The sequence below is a fragment of the Anolis sagrei genome, chromosome 2, assembly GCF_037176765.1.
Source record: "Anolis sagrei isolate rAnoSag1 chromosome 2, rAnoSag1.mat, whole genome shotgun sequence".
Classification (NCBI taxonomy): domain Eukaryota; kingdom Metazoa; phylum Chordata; class Lepidosauria; order Squamata; family Dactyloidae; genus Anolis; species Anolis sagrei.
The window spans coordinates 100,588,738-100,596,186 of record NC_090022.1 but is presented as its reverse complement, the minus strand read 5'-3'; positions in this window follow the sequence as shown (position 1 = coordinate 100,596,186).

The window sequence follows — 7,449 nt, the reverse complement described above, 5'->3', positions numbered from 1 at the left end:
CAGAGAAACGTTCCATTTACATTAACAATGCAATCATGTGCCAATCTACTCAGAAGTAAGTCCCAATGAGTTCAGTGTGTTTTACCCTTAGGATAATATGTACAGGATTTGTAGAAATGTCCCGACAGTCCTTTGGGATCCATTTATTTATTTATGATAGTAATACTTTCTTCAGCTATATCTTTTTTAAAAAACAAATTACATTCTACATGTCTCCTGGAGCAAAAGTATTACACATTATTTCCCCTTTCATTCTATTTTTTTCCTGAAAACAAATTTGTAAAGTAGAGGTGTGGGAGATGCTGTGCGTCTGTGAGAAAGAGTGGTTAAGAGAGTGTCTGGTGCACACTTCTGGGAAAGCTTTAATTCAAAGTGGATCACTTTAAGGAAAACTCATCTTAAATAGCAGACTTCTTCTTTCCCCTGCTTTTTATTTATTTATTATTTATTTATTTGCTTCATTTTTATACCGCATTTTTCAGCCCTTGACAGGCGACTCAATGCGGTTTACAGTGCAATTAAAAACACAACAGTACAACACAGGATCGACAACGTCGATCCACAACAATTAACATTCAGACAGGACAAATCAACAAACAACATATATCACGCCTCAGTTGAAATCAGATCCGTTTTCATAGTTGTTGTGCCGTTCCTATGTTCCATTTACCGTCTTCCTTAATTAGTTGCATTGCTTAGCCAAACGCTTGTTCATAAAGCCAGGTCTTGACCATTCTCCGAAACGTCAGGAACGAAGGTGCCTGTCTGATGTCTGCCGGCAAGGCATTCCATAGCCGAGGGGCCACCACTGAGAAGGCCCTGTCTCTCGTCCCCGCCAAGCGCGCCTGTGACGCAGGCGGGATCGAGAGCAGGGCCTCCCCAGACGATCTTAATGTTCTAGTCGGTTCATAGGTGGAGATGCGTTCGGAGAGGTAAGCGGGGCCAGAACCGTTTAGGGCTTTATAGGCTAAAGCCAGCACCTTGAATTGTGCCCGGTAGTGGATTGGCAGCCAGTGGAGCTGGCTCAGCAGAGGACTGGTGTGCTCCCTGAGTGCCGCTCCTGTTAGCAACCTGGCTGCCGAGCGCTGGACCATCTGAAGCTTCCGGGCAGTCTTCAAGGGCAACCCCACGTAGAGCGCGTTGCAGTAATCAATCCGGGATGTAACCAGAGCGTGGACCACCGTGGCCAAATCAGACTTCCCAAGGTACGGGCGCAGCTGGCGCACAAGTTTGAGTTGTGCAAATGCTCCCCTGGACACCGCCGAAACCTGGGGTTCCAAGCTTAGCGAAGAGTCCAGGATCACACCCAAGCTGCGAACCTGCGTCTTCAGGGGGAGTGTAACCCCGTCCAACACAGGCTGTAACCCTATACCCTGTTCGGCCTTACGACTGACCAGGAGTGCCTCTGTCTTATCTGGATTCATTTTCAATTTGTTCACCCTCATCCAGTCCGATACAGCGGCCAAGCAACGGTTCAGGACCTGAACAGCCTCCTTAGTAGTAGGTGGGAAGGAGTGACAGAGTTGGACGTCATCTGCATACAGATAACACCGCACCCCGAAACTCCGGATGATCTCTCCCAACGGCTTCATGTAGATGTTAAATAACATGGGGGACAATATTGAGCCCTGCGGAACCCCACAAGTCAATGGTTGTGAGGTAGAGCAGTTGTCCCCCAGCAACACCTTCTGAGTACGATCCTCTAGGAAGGACCTGAGCCACTGCAGAGCAGTGCCACCAAGGCCCATTCCCGCGAGGCGTCTCAGAAGGATACCGTGGTCGACGGTATCGAAGGCCGCTGAGAGGTCCAGCAGAACTAACAGGGACACACTCCCCCTGTCTAGCTCCCTGCGCAGATCATCCACTAAGGCGACCAAGGCTGTCTCGGTACCATGTCCCGGCCTGAAACCATGGTGTGTGTGTGTTTTTTTTTGGTCTACTTCAAGAAGCAGTTGGATGTCCTAAACCCCCAGTATCTTCTTTGAACTGGGTTATCTGATGTTCTGTTCCATAACCAGAAGAGGCTGCAACAATTTGTTTTTGCTGTAGTCTACTGGAAAGGGCAAGACTTTACCTCTTCTCTTCCTGTTTTTGAGCACAAATGACTTTTGCACTTTGAAAACAGTTTCAAAGTGAAATCAGTTTCATGTATGTTGAGGATGATGAAAGGAGAGAAAGAAACAGTGACATTTTAAAATCAACTGAGAAAGCGGGACAGCAGCAGGGGCATCCGTGCCAAACCAGAGCAGTTGGAGGGTATTGTTCTATCCTTCTGACAATAACCTCATTTCCTAGTGGCCCCATTGCTTATCTAGTAAACACTACATTAGCCAGCTCATGCTCATTTTTCTCCCTGACACTTAATGTGTTTGTGTGTACACTCCAAAACACGCCCATTTTTATTTTTAACCTTGCCTCTATCTTTCCTTGGCCCAAACTTTGCTATGCAAAGTTACTGCAAATAGAGAAGGCACGTGTTTGTCACATGCCCCTTGATAGTATTTTAAAGATATTAGTGCTTTCCTATCATTTTCTAATTCTGCTCACCAAAGAGCCATTTGTGCATTCATCCATTTTATGGCCTTGCTTGAATTCCAGAAAATGCTCAGTAGCAGAGAACTGAAAACAAAAATTACAGAAGACTTAAAAAGCAGGGAGGTAGACAAAGGCTCCCTGGTTTGTTGAGAGAAGCAGTTTTTATATGGTACTTTGTTGATTCATTGAGTTCATGCCACTTGTGAAGGGCATTGGATCCCTACTGCTTCCAGCCTATTGTATTTGCATTAGCGGTACACAATGAATTGGATTGTTCTGAGCAGTGGCACGTACCATCCTAGGTAAGGCATAACTATAGTTTGAGATTGTAACCTCCTTCCTGGCCATTTTAAGGTTTGGAACCAGAAAGGAATAAATAGGAATAGCGAAATTGCTCTTTCAATGTTTCAATATTTATGGAGAAAGACTAATTTACAACTTTTCAACCACAAACATATAGAATTTCAGAATACAAAACATATTCTTACACATACGTTATATTTTCTCATGATAGTTCATAAATGTTAGATGCCAAATGAATTTCTGACACTGCAAGTGGGGAAAATAGAAATATTTTGAAGATATCTTAGGCTGGATCGCAGGATCTGAGCCCAGATTATTTGCTTTGAACTGGATTATATGAGCCTGCACTGCCAGATAATAAGGGAAAAGATGATAATCTAGGATCAGATCCTAGGATAAAGGGCAGTGTAAATCCAGTCTTGGGGCCCTTCAGGACAAAATTCTGAGGAACTGGGAGTCCACACCAGACCCAATTCCTGTGATTTTGCTGGGGTGGTGGCTACATGCCATCCCAGGTCATCAAGTTGACGTGTCTGACTGCATCTTCAGGCCCCTCCAGGAAGTTTTAGGGGGAAATATGGGGCTGGGAGGGGAGAGGGGGTGCCATCCTTCTTCTTTAGACTCTTAGAGCCTGAAGAACTGGGATACCAAAGGAGATTCATCCTGGGGATCACATAAGGTGGTCCCGGGAGGCAATCCCCACAGGCCTAGCACCTGGAAAGATCCAAACCTTGCAGTAAAGTTATGATCTTTCCAGGTGTTTTAATAATCCAGAGTAAACTAGGAAATCCCAGTTTACTCTGTATTAATCCGGATTAACTCGAGGTATTGTTTGGACACCTCAGGTTAACCTGCAAGCCATCACAGGTTTTGGGCCTGTGTAGAAGGGGCTTTAGGTTAGTCCTATACTGTGATAAAACAAGTAGGATTCACTGCCTTATTCTGAGGACGCATGTTTGTAGGATTATAAACACTGCTGTAGTGGTATCAATTGTATTGTCATTGTTCTGGGCTTTGGGATAAAAAAATAATATAAAAGCCTTGCCTGGCAAGAGTGACACAGGTTCTTTCTTCCGCAGCAGCCTATTTATTCATCACACATTTGAAACTGGTAAAAAGGTTCTCAAGAAATGGGTAATATTACAATGTAATAAAATACATTAACTAAGTAATTAACCAAGAAGAAACTGGACTGTAAATCAGGAGATGCTGTTCACATCTTGTCTCTACCCTGAGCTTCCTTGCTTGTTATATATGGAATGGCTATGATAATATGGAATTGATTCTGATTGGACTAAACTGTATTTTTTCTTTCGACACAGCTTATGGTTTTGTTTCGATAGACTGGTTTCTTGCAAAGAATGGGAAGGTCTCTTTATTGAAGTGCAAGAAGTTCTGAGGTAGGATGCTTAGAGAAATGACACCTCTGCTTCTATCTGCAGACACCGCCTGAACTGAATCTAATTCTTCTGACTGGCTTTTAGCCAAGAGTAAAAGTGGGTGTTATAAGAGCTGCTGTCAAGCCGAGCTTCTTTTCTCCCACTTTTTTGTAACCTCTGATGCAACCAACACATGGTATCCCATCATCACTCTTTGAAGCTCCCTGTCATCCCATTCTGCCAATCAAGGATGTGAGAGGTTGTAAGATGGCGATCTGCAGCACAAGGAAACATCACACCACACATCACTTTACAAGGAAAAGATGCATCGTAGTGAGCCTTTCCTTGTCTCTTATAACAAATAGTTTGGCTCTGGAATATTAGGCCAATGCTTGCCAAAAATACAAACTCCAAATTCCAAGTAGATATGTGTGGCAAGTAGGTCAGGGTTGCATCTCATTTCAGTAACTTTTGTTACTTGGCTTGAGACGGTTTCTTACTAAGTTCTGCCATCACATATCTGGCAGGAAGTGTTCCCTTTCCTTTTTACCCAGTGGCTAAAACTAATCCATGGCAGGATTATGCACAAGCTGTAGATGGCAGAGCACCTTAAGCAAGAATATTGGAGGTCATAGATTCCTGCAAATCAAACTTAAGCTTGCAAAGTCTCATCTCATCCAAGGGTTTAAATTGGATTAGTTATTTTTAAACCTCACAGAAGAGGCATTAAAATGTGCTTTTCAAGCAGCCATATGGAATTCCTGCTGTAGGGCATTGGCTGCTCTCTCCAAAGTTCCTTTCCATTTCCCCTTCCCTTTAAATAACTCAAGTGACAAGACAGAAAGTAATGTGCTAGGCATAGCAGCAAGATGCTCCACTTACCTCTCTTGGTTGGTGATTTAAAAGAAAAATCAGGGTTTGTGTGTATGTGTGTGTCTTTGTCAGTCTATTTGGTATTTATTTTGTTCCACAACCTCAGGATTTACTGTTCTATCAGATTTCAGTATGATCACCCTGTCTTCCTGAGCCAGCATGATACAGTGACTTGAACATTGAACTAGGATTCCCAGATTCCACAGTTCAAATCCCTGCTGGTCCACAGAAAACTCTTCGTCTTGGGTGACCTTGGACACTTATGTTCTCTAAGAGAAAGGCAATGGCAAACTTCTGCTGAATAAATCCCGCCAAGAAAACTTTATATATATATATCTCCATAAATCAGAGTCAGCTCAAAGGCACATAATAACCCAGGCTGCAACAGAGATCTTTATAGTTAGGATGGCAGGAATAAAATTCTAGGAAGTTTAAGATGGCATGAACTTCAATTCAACTACTTTTTTCTCTCTGAAGGAATTTTGGTAATTCAGTGCTTAAAATGATGTCACATGAGATTATCTTTGAGGTACTTTAGTCCAGATCTCAGCTAGCGCACGATGATATCCATGTTTCTGGCTTTTGGTTTAACTTGTAGGTTTGATGTCTTCCATTGCTATACAGTAATCTTCCTTCTAAATTAAGACTTGAAATGCAGTGTGCAAATTCATGCCAAAGTTTCTAAGAAAAGCAGTCCACTCTCCTAACCAGCTTCTTATGGAGGAAGCTGGAGAAATACTGCATACGAACCATTTTTAAGGTGTCTGGACTATTGGATTAGGGCAGTGGTTCTCAACCTGTGGGTCCCCAGGTGTTTTGGCCAACGATTCCCAAAAGTCCCAGCCAGTTTACCAGCTGCTAGGATTTCTGGGAGTTGAAGGCCAAAACATCTGGGGACTCACAGGTTGAGAACCGCTGGGTTAGGGCAAAGCCTACAAGGACATACTTTTTCTTCCAGCATGTGGTTTGAATGGCTATACTAAAAACAAATACTGCATTTTCTTACTTCTTGGAAATTTGATCTAAGGTTGGTAAAAACTGATTCAATATAAATTCCACTAGATATTTTCAAGAACAAAATATGAGGTCCTTGGTTGGAGACATGTGAACAAGCTGACTGGGGGATTTTGAGAATTGTAGTCCCAAGAAGTCACTTTGCTAAACAATGAGTTTTTGTATGTGAACTTGAGGAAGGCAAAAATGTACGCTCTCTGGCCATAGTGGCCTCAATCACAGACATCAGAAAGAGAAAAGGAGGAACTTCTCCCCAAAACATAAAAGAGCACAGAATGACACACTGATCCAGTAGGATAGGACCAAGTTCAAGGTTAATATTAGACCAAAGATGATAATCAAGCAGCTTGTTCCTCTTTGTGGTCAACCAGATGCCTCAAGGCAGTTCAACTTTATTGAACTGCAGTATATGGCAGTGCAGACTCATCTATAGCAGTGTAGATGGGGCCTGAGAAAGCTAAAAAGGCAACCATCATCATCTACTGTGATTTCCCAAGGACTGGCATATTCAGAGCAATGATGCTACTGATCCTAGTATGTAACCATTGGGACAAACAAGCACTGACGGTGTTGAGTTGATTTCCCCCCTAGTGGCCCCTTGCCACTTTTTTAGTAGCAAATTTAGAATCTCGGGGGGTGGTGGTGGTGGTGGTGGTGGTGGTGGTGGTTGTTGGTTGGTTAAGTGTTTATTGTGTTTTATTCCACATACTGAATTTACACCAGAGGTCAAGGTTCACATTTCTTTTCACCATGCTTGCTGAGTATTTCATATCTTACAACATTTCACAGATGAAAACTGGAATGGATGTGACTAAGCGACATCAGGGTGTGATCAAAATAGCCTTTGAGTCTACAGGGAGGGGAAATATTTTGCCCTCTTGTCCCTATTGCTGTATTATTTGGATGTGAATGACTTTGCAACTTGAACTCGGTTTTCATTAATTGGACAATTGTAGTACATGTGAGCTTGGGCTAATTACACTTTTGTGGGCACTAAAACAATGTGGAAAGATGAGCTTATGCCTGTCATTTAGTTGTCTGCCTACCAAAATCTCCCTTTCATTTGGTTCTTCAAGATCAAGTGATTTCTCTGATGTTATAAAGCAGTTGTTCCTATCCTGTGGTCCATGGACCATCAGCGGTCCGCAAGAACTAAAATATGGTCTGTGGCCTCACTGTTACTACACTGTTGCAACAAGAGGTACTGGTCTCACGAAACCCCCTTATTGTGCCGAGGGCTTATTAAATATGGTTTTCTTGTGGATGAGCAGATGGCAACTACTAGATGGCATATGTTCTGTATCAGAAACTAGAGCTGATGTGGTCTATCAAATGCAATTTTTCT